General features: G+C 45.3%; 1 long non-coding RNA gene, 1 other non-coding gene and 1 pseudogene across 3 annotated transcripts; 2 read left to right on the top strand and 1 right to left on the bottom strand.

Annotated features, from left to right (window-relative positions):
- Positions 1 to 1853: 1853 nt before the first annotated feature.
- On the bottom strand, positions 1854 to 15503 carry LOC122496773. Of its 2 annotated transcripts, none has more exons than XR_006300935.1 (4): positions 15391 to 15503; positions 10296 to 10430; positions 6553 to 7788; positions 1854 to 2525 (listed from the first exon to the last, which is right to left on the bottom strand). It is a non-coding gene; the product is annotated as an uncharacterized LOC122496773 (long non-coding RNA). The 2 variants fall into 2 exon arrangements; XR_006300934.1 differs by having other exon boundaries at positions 15358 to 15472.
- On the top strand, positions 8067 to 8512 carry LOC122496771 (annotated as a pseudogene).
- TRNAI-UAU lies at positions 15116 to 15208 on the top strand. Its single transcript is given in 2 exon segments — positions 15116 to 15153; positions 15173 to 15208. It is a non-coding gene; the product is annotated as a tRNA-Ile (tRNA).
- Positions 15504 to 15687: the final 184 nt, after the last annotated feature.

Raw genomic sequence — 15687 nt, forward strand, 5'->3', positions numbered from 1 at the left:
GCCTGACGTGGGGCTCGAACTCACAGACTGTGAGATCATGACCTGAGCCAAAGTTGGACGCTCAACCAACTGAGCCACCCAGGCACCCCTTGTTTTTTTTTTTAATTGTTTCTCATCAATTCTATTATCAGTTTCTGAAAAATTTTTTTGATGAATGTTAGAATTTTTAGATCTTATCTGCATGTCATTGAACTTTTCTTTCTTTTCCCCATTTCCCTTTGTTCTGCATTCTGGGAATATTCTGCCTAATCTTCCAGTTTACTGTTTTTCTATTTAGTTGTAGTATTCTACTATTCAGCTCATCTGCTGAGTTTTAAGTGTCAATGCTTTCATATTTTTATTTATAAAGACTTTATTATTTTAAAAAATTTTGTTTTTTTTTAATTTTTGAGAGAGACAGAGACAGAGTATGAGTGGGGGAGGGGCAGAGAGAGACCCAGAATTTGAAAACTTTTTTTTTTTTCAACGTTTATTTATTTTTGCGACAGAGAGAGACAGAGCATGAACGGGGGAGGGGCAGAGAGAGAGGGAGACACAGAATCGGAAACAGGCTCCAGGCTCTGAGCCATCAGCCCAGAGCCTGACGCGGGGCTCGAACTCCCGGACCGCGAGATCGTGACCTGGCTGAAGTCGGACGCTTAACCGACTGCGCCACCCAGGCGCCCCAAGAGAGACCCAGAATTTGAACCAGGCTCCAGGCTCTGAGCTGTCAGCACAGAGCTGGATGTGGGGCTTGAACTCAGGAACTGTGAGATCATGACCTGAGCTGAGATCAAGAGGAGGACGCTTAACCAACTGCACCACCCAGGCACCCCTAGAACTGCATTTTAAGAGAAGAGTACACATTCACAAAGTTGACCATAGGCTCAACTACAAAAGAAATATTAACACATCCTCCCTCCCCAAAATAATAATCAGACCATCTTCATTCATCACAGTGCAATAAAATAAGAAATGAAGAACAAAATGATAGCCAACCAACCACAAAAAAAGCCAATGGAGGTAAGAGAGGGTGTCTTCAAGGATGGGGGCAGGGGAAGCAGGGACTTCCGGCCTGCCTGTGGCTCCCCAACTCCACACCCTGGGTCTTTCCCTTAGTTTCCCTGTCACCTAGGACTTGGCAGTTTCCTGGATCTTGCAGAATCAGCTTTAAAGTGACCCCATCAGAGATATCAACACCAGAAGCTGTTGTGTCCTCTCAGAGGTCAGAGTGTCTTTTTTAAGTTTTATTTATTTATCTTGGGTGCCTGGGTGGCTCAGTTGGTTGAGTGTCTGACTCTTGGTTTTGGCTCAGGTCATGATCTCGCAGTTTGTGAGTTCAAGCCCACATCAGGCTCTGTGCTAACAGTGCAGAGCCTGCTTGGGATTCTCTCTCTCTGCCCCTGCACTGCTCATGCTCTCTCCCAAGATAAATAAAACTAAAAAAATGTTTACAATTGGGGTGCCTGGGTAGCTCAGTTGGTTGAGCATCCAACTTTGGCTCAGGTCATGATCTCACAGTCAGTGAGGTCGAGCCCCGTGTCAGGCTCTGTGCTGACAGCTAGGAACCTGGAGCCTGCTTCAGATTCTGTGTCTCCCTCTCTCTCTCTGCCCCTTCTGCAATCTCTTGCTTCCTCAAAAATAAATAAACATTAAAAAAGTTTGACAATAAAAAACTTTTACAAAAAACCCTACCTTATGACCCAGCAATTCCACTCCTGTATTTACCCCAAAGAAATGAAAACAAAAACCTGTGCACAAGAATGCTCTTAGCAGCTTTATTTATGACAGCTTTAAACAGGAAATAACCCCAGATGTCCATTAATAGAATGGCTAAACCATGTGTTGTTAACCTTAAAAATAAAAACTCCCAGTTTATTTTACCAGCAAAAATGGCTTTATTCCGGAATAAAAGAGAATAACAATCTAGGACAAACAAGCTGAGGCAAAACCATAGGCAAGTCTGGGGAACGATGGAGAGAGGTACACTCTTTTAAGGAGAAAAGGCATAACTGGGGAAGGCTGTTATAAACTAAAAGTCCATTGGAGAAAACCAGGTGTTCCAAGTATGGGGGGGTTCTCATTGGCTAACCTGTTGCCTGGGGATGAGGAAAAAATCTGTCCCTTTGGCTGGAGTAGTAGAGTGTATCTACATGCAAGGTCAAGTCCACGTAAGGTCAAGTCCATCTCTTCCTGTTGGGTCTACAGTTAACTTTGTGTGGTAGGGCGTGAGAGGTCCCCCTGCAGAAACCTCCGGGCTCCTTTTAGTGAGGTTTCCCAGTTATTATTTCTCACATTTCACCCCTTCGATCTTTCCTTGAAGGCATAATTGATCAATAGTCAGGTTTTTTATATTTAGTGTTTTTTTCCTCTCAGCTCCAAGAAGAACCTTCCCTGGTTGTCATGTCTAACGTCGGAGGGAAAGTGCATAGCAGGTGGAAGTCACTTAAGCCACACTGGAATAACAGGGAAGGTTAGAAGGAAGAAACTCTCAGGCACTTTTCATTGGAAGTCTGTATCTTCCTTTCTGCAAGGGCACCTCCTTTCTGCAAAAGATTGACAGACAAGTATGGAATTAGAAGCAACACAACAATTCCAAACTCTATGTTGGTTTAAAACCAGGACCCAAGGTCTGAAAGTAGCCAACTGAAAATATTTATTGGCGCTTATCTGGGCTTAGGGAAGTAAGGTTTCCCCTATGAAGGCAAACCCAAAGTCATGTATACCTCCTGGAGGTCCCCTCTTAAAGTGACTATGAGGCAAAAGAGTGAAATACTGTGGGAGTGCACTGAATGAAAAAACAGAGAGCATTTGGGAAGATACAGCATAATGTATAAACACAAAGCAACAGCTGATGAACTTTTTTGCAAGAATAGCAAAACTGCCAAGGTAGATTAAGGGAAAATAACACTGTTACTTCAAAAGAACTGTTTAGAACCATATGTGTTATTCAGCAGTAGTCTGTTAAGTTGTAAATTCAGAAACCATGAATTGGGGTAAGAATCCAGAGTCAGTTAATAGTTCAGATAAAAGACTATCATGAATTCTGAATCTTCTAACCCTTCAGAAATGCTCACAGGATTATTATGTGGCTGTTTATGAAAAGCTCATAATCAAAGGTTTCCTCCTTTTGCAAGACATTGGGAAATGCAGACAAAGGGCATTTTCTTTCCACAACAGAGATAGAAGCAACAGTGTGAAAAGGTGTATAGGCCTGGTCCAGACATCTTGAGAAAGCCATCTGTCCAGATGTTGTCTGTTTCAATTCTGAGAAATCTTTACTTTCAGGTCACCAGATGGTGGGTGTGCAGGTCGAGCTAGGGTTTGGTGCTTTCTTTACATGTGTCACAAAGATCCAAGAGTCTATTCCCTGGAGTTTGGTGGCACAAGGATGGTTAAAGGGGACCCCGTGACTATTTCTGCAGTGGCCTTAACTAAAAGGGCAGTGGCAGGAATGGCTCTCAGGCAAGGGATTCATAGAAGATATCCAGTCCAGTTGTTGGCTATAATCCTCACAGGGCGATGATGGTCCCTGTGCTTTTGGGTGGGCACTCCAAGGGCAGTTCGTTTCCTTTCACATACAAAGAGGAAAAAGGGAAGTTGATAATTAGGATTCCAAGGGCAGGGAGTTTTGTTAGACCTTTAAAGTCCCAAAGGCTATGTCATCCCCCTCTTTCCAAATAACAGGGATAGGGATGTTGTTTTTTAGTAAAGCACATAGAGGCTGAGCCATATCAGAGAAATTTGGAATCCAATTGTGGTAACAGCCAGCCAGTTCAAGAAATTGCTTAGTTTTAGGTTTTGGGAAATTCAGGAAGCCTTGAAATCTACCTGGACCCAAATCTAGTCCTTGTTCTGAGATCAGGTGTCCTAAATAATTGAACCTGAGTTTGAACAAACTGCAATTTTTCTTTGGACACTCTATGTCCCTTTAAAGCCAAGAGTTTTAACAAGAGTTTTAACTCTTCTGGTGAAGAGGTTTGAGAAGGGGAGCAGAGAAGCAGGTCATGACCCTATTGAAACAAATTAGAGCCTGGAAAAAAAGTTCTATCATCCAAATCAGCCTTTAAGTTTTGTGAGAAATGGGAAGGAATCTCTGTGTAACCTTGGGCCATTACTGTCCAGGTGTATTGCCATTCTCCTCAAATGAAGGCAAAGATATCGGATGTCCTTATCAACAGTGATACTAAGATGCACTGTATAGGACAATGATAGTGAAAATATGCTTTCAGTGGGAATGGATGTCAGTAGTGGATGAGGATGGGGAACTGGATGCCAAGGGTTTAACAATGTTACTTATTGCTTGGAGGTCATGGGCAAACATCCATCCTTGGCTGTTGGGTTTTCTCACGGTAAAATAGAGCTGTTACAGGGACTAGTACGGGGGATAATCAGGCCCCAAGTCTTATAACCCTCTATTATGGACTTGCTGCTCTGAAGGGCTTCCTTATTTACAGGGTATTGATTAATTCTAGAGAGTGGTTTTGAGGGACCTATTTGAATCTTGATGTGAGGTGCACTGTGGATTCTGCCAATATCAGTAGATGATTTTGCCCATAAAGAGGGTGGTAGCTGATCCAAAAGGAACAAATGATTACTGTCCTCAGACTCAGCTATAGTGCCATCAGAGACAGAGCATAGAAAAGATGCCGAAAGGTCATTCATTTCCTTTTGTTCGCTAATTTTGTTACCACTGTCAAATTCTAGAATTATTTTTCCCTTTTGGGAGAAAGAAATTCTGGCATGATCTTTTATTATTATTATAATATATATATATATATATATATATATATATATATATATTTAATGTTTATTTTTGAGAGAGACAGAGTGTGAGCGGGGCAGGGGCAGAGAAAGAGGGAGACACAGAATCCAAAGCAGGCTCCAGGCTCTGAGCTGTCAGCACAGAGCCCGATGCGGGGCTCAAACCCACAAACTGTGAGATCATGACCTGCGCCAAAGTCAGATGCTCAACCGACTGAGCCATCCAGGCGCTCCTGGCATGATATTCTTCTAAGAAAGCTCAGCCCAATAAATGAATAGGCGCTGAGGAACTGAGGAGAAAAGGGTGTGGATCTCTCAAAGGACCTCGGCAAAAGGGAATGGGTTCAGAGATGAGAATCTGTTGAGGTTTATCAGAGAACCCCCAGTATTTGAGCTGCTTTTTAGTGCTCTGAGGCACGGGCTGCTTTAGAGCAGTGGAGTTAAGCACAGAGTGTAGGTCTGGTGTCAGTAAGGACAGAGAGGGATTCATTCCCAATCTGGACTGTAGTTTTTCCCAGCTGATTAGGAGGGAGGAGATGAGCACAAAGGTAAGCTGCCTTGTGTCTGTAGGCAAGAAAGATGGGGGAGGGGCAGAAGAGGTCTCAGAAGCCCCTTTTTTTCTTTTTAATGGTTTGTTTGCCTCATTTGGTTTATAAATTGTATCTTGGAGGCTATTTTATTTTATTATTATTTTTAAACTTTTCAAAACCCACAAGGTAGGTTGTTTCTTATTTATTTAGCTGTGGTCATGGAGACTATCCCAGTTTTCCATAAAACCTTCTTGATCCTGCTGCAGGCAGTATCTGGCATGAAAGATTCAAAGTGCCTCTAGACATAAGGACCAGAGGGTTTTTTGTTTTGTTTTAAATCATAAACCATGATGCTAGGTAAGTTTAAATGGGAACATTTGACATGGTCAGATGAAAGATACCAAAAGGTCAGGAGAGAGGGATTTTAGATTCCTGATAGCATTTGGAAGCGTCAAAATACCAATTAAAACAGGAATCCTATTCAGTCCCATTCAGTTTTGTCAACTTTTTTTTTTTTTAATTTTTTTAACGTTTATTTATTTTTGAGACAGAGAGAGACAGAGCACGAACAGGGGAGGGTCAGAGAGAGGGAGACACAGAATCTGAAACAGGCTCCAGGCTCTGAGCTGTCAGCACAGAGCCCGACGCAGGGCTCGAACTCACAGACTGTGAGATCATGACCTGAGCTGAAGTTGGATGCTTAACCGACTGAGCCACCCAGGCGCCCCAGTTTTGTCAATTTTAGAACCATGGTTGTCCAATTCAGCTTTGAGAAAGTTAAAGTTTGGGGAGATCAAAAGTTCCCTATAATATAGGCCATTGAAGTTCTAAATCACTTCTGGTTAAGTCAGTCCATTAATCTGTAAGTGTGCATGCAGTGTGCATAGTTTTTAAACATAAAACAGGCTGGATTCCCAGTAAGGGGAGTGCCCTCAAAGCATTTTGATGACTGGAATCCCATTTCTTAGAAGTTTTTCAGGAACAGCCTGGTTCCAGAAGGAATCAGACAGGGGCTAGCTAGCAGTGTCTGAAGGAACAGTCCAGGTACAAACAGGATTAGGACCCAAGGCTATGGCAGTTCCAACAGGCACAGTTCCCACTTCACCAGTTCGGTCCCAAGGGGAGTAGGAACAAAGGCCAACACAGTTCGAACTGGCACAGCTCCAAAGGGAACAGTCTGATGCCGAAAAGGAATCCAACCAAAGGCCAAACTGTACTCCCAAAGATTAAAAAACAAAACAAAACAAACAACCCCCCCCCCCCAAACCAAAACACTTACCCTCCAACCCCAGAGAAGGCGAGAAAGCAGTGAGCTGCAACATTTCCGTGGGTACCGCACCTATTTGCTCACCAGCCCCGGGAGCCCTGGGGTGGGGGTGGGGGTCTTCTCTGGATGCCACCTCTGAGCACCAAGTAATATTAACCTTAAAAATTAAAACTGCCAGTTATTTTACGAGCTTATTCAGTAATTAAAGAGAACTGTAATCCGGGACAAAGAAGTTGCACCAAAACCACAGGCAAGTCCGGGGAAGAGAGGAGAGGTACGCTTTTTTAAGGAGAAAAGGGGTCAGTTAGGTAGGCTGTTAGAAACTAAAAGTCCATTGGGGTAAACTGGGAGTTCCAAGTATGGTGGCTTCTCATTGGCTGAGCTGTTGCCCCGGGGACGAGGAAAGCACCGTCCTTTGGCTGGAGTAGTGGAGTGGTATCCCCTAGCCCCGTCAACTCGCGTCTTCCTCTTGGGTCTGCAATTGACCGCTGCGTAGGGGTGTAGGAGAGCTCCCCCTGCCGGAACCTCCACAGCGCATTTTAGTGAAGTTTCCCGTTATTTTTCACAGTGTATACATGTAAAGGAATTTTGAAGCCAGGCAGTTCCTGGCTGAACAGACATATAAGTGAAGATTGTTTTCCTCCACTTCCTTGTCTTTCTTCAGCCTCACAGGGTAAACTTTCCTACAGGCCCCAACACTTTGACCTAAGGATAGCCCAGAGAGGAACTGCAACCCCAGAGTTCTGTGGCTGCCTCTGTTAAGACTCTCCCTTCCTCCTCTCAAAGGGAAGACACCATCATCATCTGTGCTTAGTCTCCTTAGAGACTGCCCTCACATACCTGGTCCAGTATGTTTGGGTTCAACTGTTGACAGAACTGACAGGAGAACCACCCATCTTCTCAGCAGGAGGGTTTGGGGCAGCCAGGGGCCCCAGCACCCCTGGGCCCCAGTTTTCATCTCTCTAGCGGCCCTAGTTCTATCTGATATTTCCTATATGTCAAATTAGGACCCTTAGCCACCATCACGCAGGGGCTCTGTGAGTCCTCATAAGTGCCTTCTTGAGGGTGATTCTTGAGAGGCCCCGTTCTAAATGCCAGGCACTGTCATGGCCCTCCTACTCCAGTGGCCTTTTGAGCACCCTACTCTCTATAGTGTCAAGGGCATGGATTCTCAAATCACACAATCTGCATTTGAATCCGGTCTCTCCTATTTACTTAGGTGACCTCACCGTGCATCAGTGTCCTCATCTGTAAAAGAAAAATATAATGTTACTTACTTCATAATACTGGCACGGGAATGACCACAGTTAATAAGGTGTAAAGTTCTCAGAACAGTGCCTGGCACATGGTAAGCACTGTAGAAGGGTGTTATTTTTTCCAACCCAGCACGTATTCTCCATATCCTTTGAAATATTTTGTTTTCAAATGACAAGTGAAAGAAATAACAAATGCATCCTGTATGAGCCTGGATCCAGAAACCACACCAGGAATTTGAACAGAGAAAATTCAGTATAAAAAATTGTTGCTCTCTCGGGTCCTCTTTTCCAAGATGACCAAGAAAAGAAGGAAGAATGGTCGTGCCAAAAAAGGCCTTGGCCATGTGCAGCCTATTCACTGTACCAACTGTGCCCGCTGCGTGCCCAAGGACAAGGCCATTAAGAAGTTCGTTATCTGGAACATAGTAGAGGCCGTCGCGGTCAGGGACTTTCTGAAGCTAGTGTCTTCGATGCCTATGTGCTTCCCAAGCTGTATGTGAAACTACGTTACTGTGTGAGTTGTGCCATTCACAGCAAGGTAGTCAGGAATCGCTCTCGTGAAGCACAGAAGGACCGAACACCACCGCCCTGATTTAGACCTGCCGGTGCTGCCCCACGACCTCCACCAAAGCCCATGTAAAGAGCTAAGTCCTTAAGGATTGAAGAAAAACTGTTCTCTGGAAAAATAAAATCAAACAGAGATTATACTTTAAAAATAGCAAAAAAAAAAATTGTTAACCAGTAGACAGGGAGTAACCACTGAGGGGGGTAAATGGAGCTTTAATGAATACAGGAATAGGGATAGAGGGAGAAGCCACTACCTCCAGAGATGATGTAGAAAACCCATGGAAGGAAGGAACTTGGAAGGGGCCCTTCCTCCCGCCAAAGCTGAGACTCATGGTAGTGGCCTACTGGACGGCAGAGAAGTTTGCTGAGGTGCAGCAGGCTAGGGCTGACAGGCAGGAAACTGTGTGTTGGGGGACAGCAAAATCTCACTGAGAAACCACCCAGCTGTGTGCTCAAGGAGCCAGAAGAAAAACACTGTCCACTCACTGACAAGGTCTAAGGCAGCACTGGCTAACAGGATCACAGAGCAGGGCGAGAAAGGCATATTTGGGGCAGAGAAGCACTTAGTTAATAACAGGTACACCCCCCATCTATGTTCTCAAATTTAAAAAAAATTAATAAGGAATCTTTCTTATTTATGATTTATGTATTTACAGCAGTACAAAGGGGACTAGGATTAGGGTGGCCGTGTGTTCTGGCTGTCCGTGACAGTCACATGTCATGCTCATTGATCCAGTATTATGATCTTTTTAATGTTTTTTTAAAATTTATTTTTGAGAGAGAGAGACCCCGAGTGTGAGCGGGGGAGGGGCAGAGAGAGAGGGAGACACAGAATCTGAAGCAGGTTCTGGGCTGTGAGCACAAAGCCAGATGCGGGGCTTGAGCTCACAAACTGTGGGATCATGACCTGAGCAGAAGCCAGATGCTCAAGCTGGCTGAGCCACCTAGATGCCCCCCTGACCCAGTATTATTGGCAGTGACCCTCTTGCTCTCAGAAATGTCCCTGTTTGGAGGATGAATTTGTGCTACCTCTTGAAGTGTTGTTTTCTATTAAGCTACTCCCACAGACAGTGGCTAGAGGTACAATAAACACACATACACGCACACATCTGCTTGAAGGCAATGAAGAGCTACTGAGGCAATCCAGGTATTGAGGGGCCATGACTTCAGGGAGAAGAGAAGTACACTGAGGTGAGTGTGACACCCTGAGAGCCTTTCCCCTCCCAAGCATTGGCTGGTCTGTAAGTGGGAGGAACCAAGAGGCAGAAAAGCTGGGCAGAGAGCAGTAGCAGTTCTCAAGACTAATATGATTAAAAAAAAAAGTACGTCTGAGTCTGTCTAAAAGAGCTCTTTTAATAAGTATATAATAAAAAGTCTAAGTAATATGAAAGTACAGCATCATAGTTTAAATGGCAGGATTTTTTCTTTCTTTTTTTTAAGTTTCTTTATTTTGAGACAGAAAGCACGACTGGAGGAGGGGCAGAGAGAGAGAGAGAGAGAGAGAGAGAGGAGAGAGAGAGAGAATCCCAAGCAGGCTCTGCACTTTAGCGTGGAGCCCTATGTGGGGCTGGACCTCACCAGCCGTGAGATTGTCACCTGAGCCGAAGTCCAACGGTCAACCAACTGAGCCACCCAGGAGCTCCTCCTTTCTTAATGGTACATAAAACAACAGTATATTTTCCAGTTTAGGGCATCTTAGAGTTGATGAAATACTTATTCCCATATACGAGTGTCTCTATAGGGCAGATTCCTAGAAGCAGAAGCACTGGGTCAAAGGATACATGCATTTGGTAGATCCTACCCAACGGTCTTCAAAACAAAACAAAACAAAACAAAACAAAACAAAACAAAACAGTGTCCATTTCCCACACTTTTACCAACAATGAGTGTGAGCAGTCTTTTTGAGTTTCCTCTCATATGATGGGCTCTTACCATGTCTTTCATTTCAGCTTCAATCCAGAATGAAGGGATCTGTGTTTCCCCAAATTATCATGCTCCACTGCTGCATGTAACCGGTTCAGTCCGCCTCACGCTTCCCTCGAGTTTGGGCCTTGGGCCTTTCTCCTCCTAAGGGAAAATAAAGGGTCATTTCCCCAGGTGGTGCTGGGGAGGATCATGGACTAGTTAGCACAGGAGGGGATCTCAGATGCTGCGTGATCCCAGAGGTTCAGAAAGGCAGTCAAGATGGTCCACACTTGAGGTCTGCACTTATAGGTGGCAGTGGCATCTTTCAAACTTGTAGTCTGAAAAAAAGTATTCTTCAGACAACCTCTTGCCCCATGAAAATGGGATCACTTTGGGAGCCTCCCAATGCATGCTGACCAGCACCCTGCAGCAGCATCCGAACACCAGGTGTGTGCCTATGACTCAGCCACTCTGGTGGATCCTCTATGGGTTTTGATGACTCCATGGCAACTTCTTGTAGTCATATACTGCTTAATGTCATTATGGAACACTGGCTAAAAACGTAAAATGTGAAGTTTGCTGAAAGAAAAGTAAATGAAGAACATAACATGAAAATTCTACAATGTGACCCAAGATGATCTTTGTTCACCAGACATGCAAATTGGATTCAGCTGACCAAAATGTTTATCTGGCTCATCCTGATATCAAAAACCAAAGCCAAAAAAGAGAAAATAGAGTGACCATTAGATCCAATACAGCCTTTCATTAGTAGGAATAAACATGAGCCAGACCACTAAAAATGGTGCTTGTATATCGCAGCCTGAACCCTTCTGTTTTATCTCATCGTTTAGACATGAAAACCAGAAAGTAATAAAAATAAACCAGTTTTTTTAAGTGCAAAAAGCATAAATTCCAAACATTCATTTATAAAAGCAGTTTTTTGCCTATTTTTGATGCTACAATGAGTTATTAAATTTCATACATTTTAATATACATTTGTCCCAATATCAAATGATAAATATTTGTTTGTTTATTTATTTATTTATTTATTTATTTATTTATTATGTTTATTTTAGAGATGGAGAGCATGGGAGAGGGAGAGAGAAAGAATCTTAAGCAAGCTCCATGCTCAGCACAGAGCCCAGTGTGGGCTCGATACCACAAACCTGGGATCATGATCTGAGCTGAAATCAAGACATGGATGCTCAATGGACTGAGCCACCCAGGCGCGCTTATAAATGTTCTTTTGAAAGTTATTTGTTAAAAGCACTGTTGGTGGGAATGCAAACTGGTGCAGCCACTCTGGAAAACAGTATGAAGTTTGCTCAAAAAGTTAAAAATAGAACTACCTTATGATTTGGCAATTGCACTCCTAGGTATTTACCCAAAGAATACAAAGATACCAATTCAAAGGGACACATGCACCCCAATGCTCATAGCAACATTATCTACAATAGCCAAATTATGGAAACAGCCCAAGTGTCTATTGACTAATGAATGGATAAAGAAGATGTTGTGTGTGTGCGCGCGCACACACACACACACACACACACACCCCAGGATATTACTCAGCCATGAAAAAGAATGAAATCTTGCCATTTGCAATGACATGGATGGAGTTAGAGAGTATTATGCTAAGGGAAATAAGTCAGAGAAAGACAAATACCATATAATTTCACTCATATGTGGAACTTAAGAAACAAAACAAACAAGCAAAGGGAAAAAGAGAGGCAAACCACAAAGCAGACTCATAACTACAGAGAACAAACTGATGGTTACCAGAGGAATTAAAACAGGTGATGGGGATTTAGGAGTGCACTTGTTGTGATGAGCACTGGGTGATGTATGGAAGTGTTGAATCACTATATTGGGTGCCTGAAACTAATATTTACATAATTTATATAATTACGTAGTAAATGGAAATAGGTTAAGACTAGTCTTTATATTATAGACATTGCTTGAGATTATTTTAAAGTTATACATTTGTCCAAAATAAATTTTATTTTAAAAAGAACTTGTTACACATCACAAAAATTATTAAATGATTTAATAATCTCAAGGTGTTGGCAAGTATACACATGGTGAAAAGACTTCTCCAGTCAAAATAGGCTAGAAAGCTCTCATCTGGTCTAGATGTCTCAGACTATAGGTGAGGAAATTGAGGCCCAGAAAGGGTAAGAGATTTACTTAAGATCACTCAGCCAGTGAGAGTCAGAGCTCAGACTCTTAATTCATTGCTCTTCAGAGTCAGTCTGTATGAGTTTAAGTGATTTGAAGGTCCCAAGAGACCTTGCCTTGTAACAATCTCTTGGGTAGCAGAGGTTCTGACACTGCCCCCTCCAGGTTCAGCACTGCCCTTACTAGGTCCTTCCTTTAGAGCCCCGGTTACCTTGGGAGCTAAGCTATTTTAGTTCCCATGCAACCAGGATCAGCCAAAATCTGCTGAACTAATGAAAGGGTAGATCCACGATGGAGGAATGGATCTATGGCCCACCAGGGCCAACTTGGCTGCCCAGAGTTTACCAGGTGGGCTCTTCTGAGGGACTTGGAGGGAGGAAGACCAGACTAATGCTACTGCATTTGAGAAGATACTATGTATGGGTCCACGACTTTCTTGTTTATTAGGAAATTAACCCCTTTCAATTTATTAAAAATTGTTTTAATGTTTATTTTTGAGAGACAGAGAAGGAGCGGGGCAGGGTCAGAGAGAGAAAGAGACACAGTATCTGAAGCAGGCTTCCGGCTCTGATCTGTCAGGTCAAAGCCTGACATGGGGCTCAAACTCATGAACTGAGAGATCATGACCTGAGCCAAAGTTGGATGCTTAACAGACTGATCCACCCAGGTGCCCCATCTCTTTCAATTTAAAATTTAAAAACCTAAGGGTGCCCAGCTGGCTCAGTGGGTGGAGTGTGTAGCTCTTAATCTCCAGGCGGTGAGTTCAAGCCCTGTCTTGGGTGTAGAGATTACTTAAATAAATTAAAAAATAAAATAAAATAGAATTTTAAAATTTAAAGTTATTCCCACCTCAAGGAAACCATGCAATTACCTTAACAGCCTGTTCCAACTTATTTATTTCAAAGTCTCTCTCTCCACTGCCCTCGAGGTACCCTGGACTTGGCCAGGCATGCTCCTGGCCATGTTGTAAACAGCTCTGCATCCCACTACCTGCCTGGTGCCTGGTGGGATGTTGCAGGGGTATTAACCATCCCCCTTTCTGAGCTCTTGCTCTGGATGTGTGTCTCTTACAGTTCAAAATGATTTGGAGAGTCTCACCTCTTTTCTCTGGGTAGGCACATGGTATTGAGCTTCCTATAAACATCACCTTTGGGAGGCCTCTGCCTTACACAGAAACTTTTACTGTCTCCTTATTCTAATAAATTCTGCTTGAATTTCAAGGCTTTTTACAATTGTACTGCTTGACACTGTCACCCTACCGCAACCTGTTACTGTGGGCAAGTCACCATCAAAGTGTCTACATACCGGATCTCTATTCTGCCTCCCATCACTTGTTCATACCGGTTCCCCCAGTCTATTATCATAGTGTTGTTATTTGCTCTTCTGGTTCTGGTCAACCAAACGGGGTGACCAACAAGCCAACAGAGACCCAGGAGATAATCTAGAGAGGCAACCCTGGAGGAAGACACGGGGGGAGGGGGGGTATATTGTGGAGGTGGTTGCAGCTAACCCCCCAGGGCGATGCAGGTTACTGGTGGAATTAACAATTAGATTCAATAGGCACAGTGCCTTTTGCCTGCAAAAATGTTTACATTTTAAATTCTTTTTAAATCAGAAGAAAAAATAAATATAATAATCATGATGTAACAATAAATCCAGCCTGGATTATATTTGTCTTTATTTTGCAGTAGTAAAATATTATTACATTTTTTTTTTTAATGGAGAAAGGGGTCCACGGAGACAAAGTGCTTAGTTATAATTCGGCTCTAGGTACAGTGTTACACTGTTTGGTTTTTAAAAAAGAAACGGATATGCAGATATTTGTATGAGACCTCTTGATTTTAAATATTAGAAACTAGTTTTAAAATTAAACAAACGTGTTGTGGCCCAACAAAACACGCGGGGATTAGCCTGCACCCTCTCGAAGGCTCAGGCTATCATATCCCCGGAATGCCCGTGGCTTGAAACAGTTTTGGGGACACGCCTTGTACCTGCGCACAGGATACACAAGGGGTCGCGGAAAAACTCCCAGGCAGACCACGCTCCAATGCTGAAGTCCCCGCCCTCTCGGGTCCTGGAGTCCCCGCCGGCGGAGGCCACCCTCGGTCCAGCCCCAGCCCCGGCGCTGCCTGACCGGACAGCCCCCGCTGACTTCCAGGGCGGCGCGGGGAGTCCGGGCCACCGCCTCCCGCTAATTGGTCACGAGGGGCGGGGGGCGGCCACCGGGAACTTGCGGCCGACGAGCCGAGGCCGCCCGGCTGCGCCCCACCCCTCGGCCCGCGTCACCACCGCACCGAGGTCCACCCGCCGGCCACAAGCCCGGCTCCTCGCGGGGCCCGCTCCCGGAGGCGAAACTCCCGGAGGACGCCGAACGTAACGCCGGGGCTCCTCCTCCCGCGCTGCCCAGCGAGGCAGGCTGAGCTCATTTCAACGGCCCACTGGCCTCCCCGTCACTGCCCAGCCGACCGGCCCTCCGTTCCGGTGGGAGACCCTCGCAGAAGTCCCCGCTCATTCCGCCTAGGGCCGCGGGGCCCGCAGCTGCAGGAGGGCGGTTCGGGGCCCGGACCCACTCCCGCCGAGCCGCGAGCCACCAGTGCGCATGCTCCGTTGAAGCCCGCACCGAGCCCGGGTGAACCCTGATAGAGCCATCGCGAGGCCGGCTAAGCGGAGCTCCAGTGGCGCAATCGGTTAGCGCGCGGTACTTATACAGCAGTACATGCAGAGCAATGCCGAGGTTGTGAGTTCGAGCCTCACCTGGAGCACGACCCTTTTGGATACTCTCACCCCCCTTTTATCTCCTTGCCCAAAGGAAGAAGTTAGCCTCTCTTTAGCATTCTCAGTTGCTGTCTCTGCCTGCGTGCGCCGGTCGCTCCGCCGCAGGCAGGAAGCAGCTCGCACTGACGCTTCTTACCCGCTGTGCAAGCTACTTGTTGCCCCCACGCACCGTCCAGCCACTCGAACCCGGACGTCTGCACACTGCTTCCTTCTACTTCTCTTCCTAGGCCTTTTCTTTAACGGCATCTACTCCCCGGCCACAGTAGCGGCGTTGTGGACTGAAGATCCAGGGGCGCCGCACGGGTGGTGGGGCCCCGCCTGTACTTCGAGGTCAAAAATCTACTGGGCGTGCCCGAGCTCCTGGCGCCGGGAGGAGGTCCGGCTTCCCGTCTGCTGCCCCTCGCCTGGGGCAGAGTGGGGCGTGGCTCCGCGCGCCTTGGGTCGCGGGTCGCTAGCAGGGCGACCG

This window comes from Prionailurus bengalensis, chromosome A3 (genome assembly GCF_016509475.1).
Source record: "Prionailurus bengalensis isolate Pbe53 chromosome A3, Fcat_Pben_1.1_paternal_pri, whole genome shotgun sequence".
Lineage (NCBI taxonomy): Eukaryota > Metazoa > Chordata > Mammalia > Carnivora > Felidae > Prionailurus > Prionailurus bengalensis.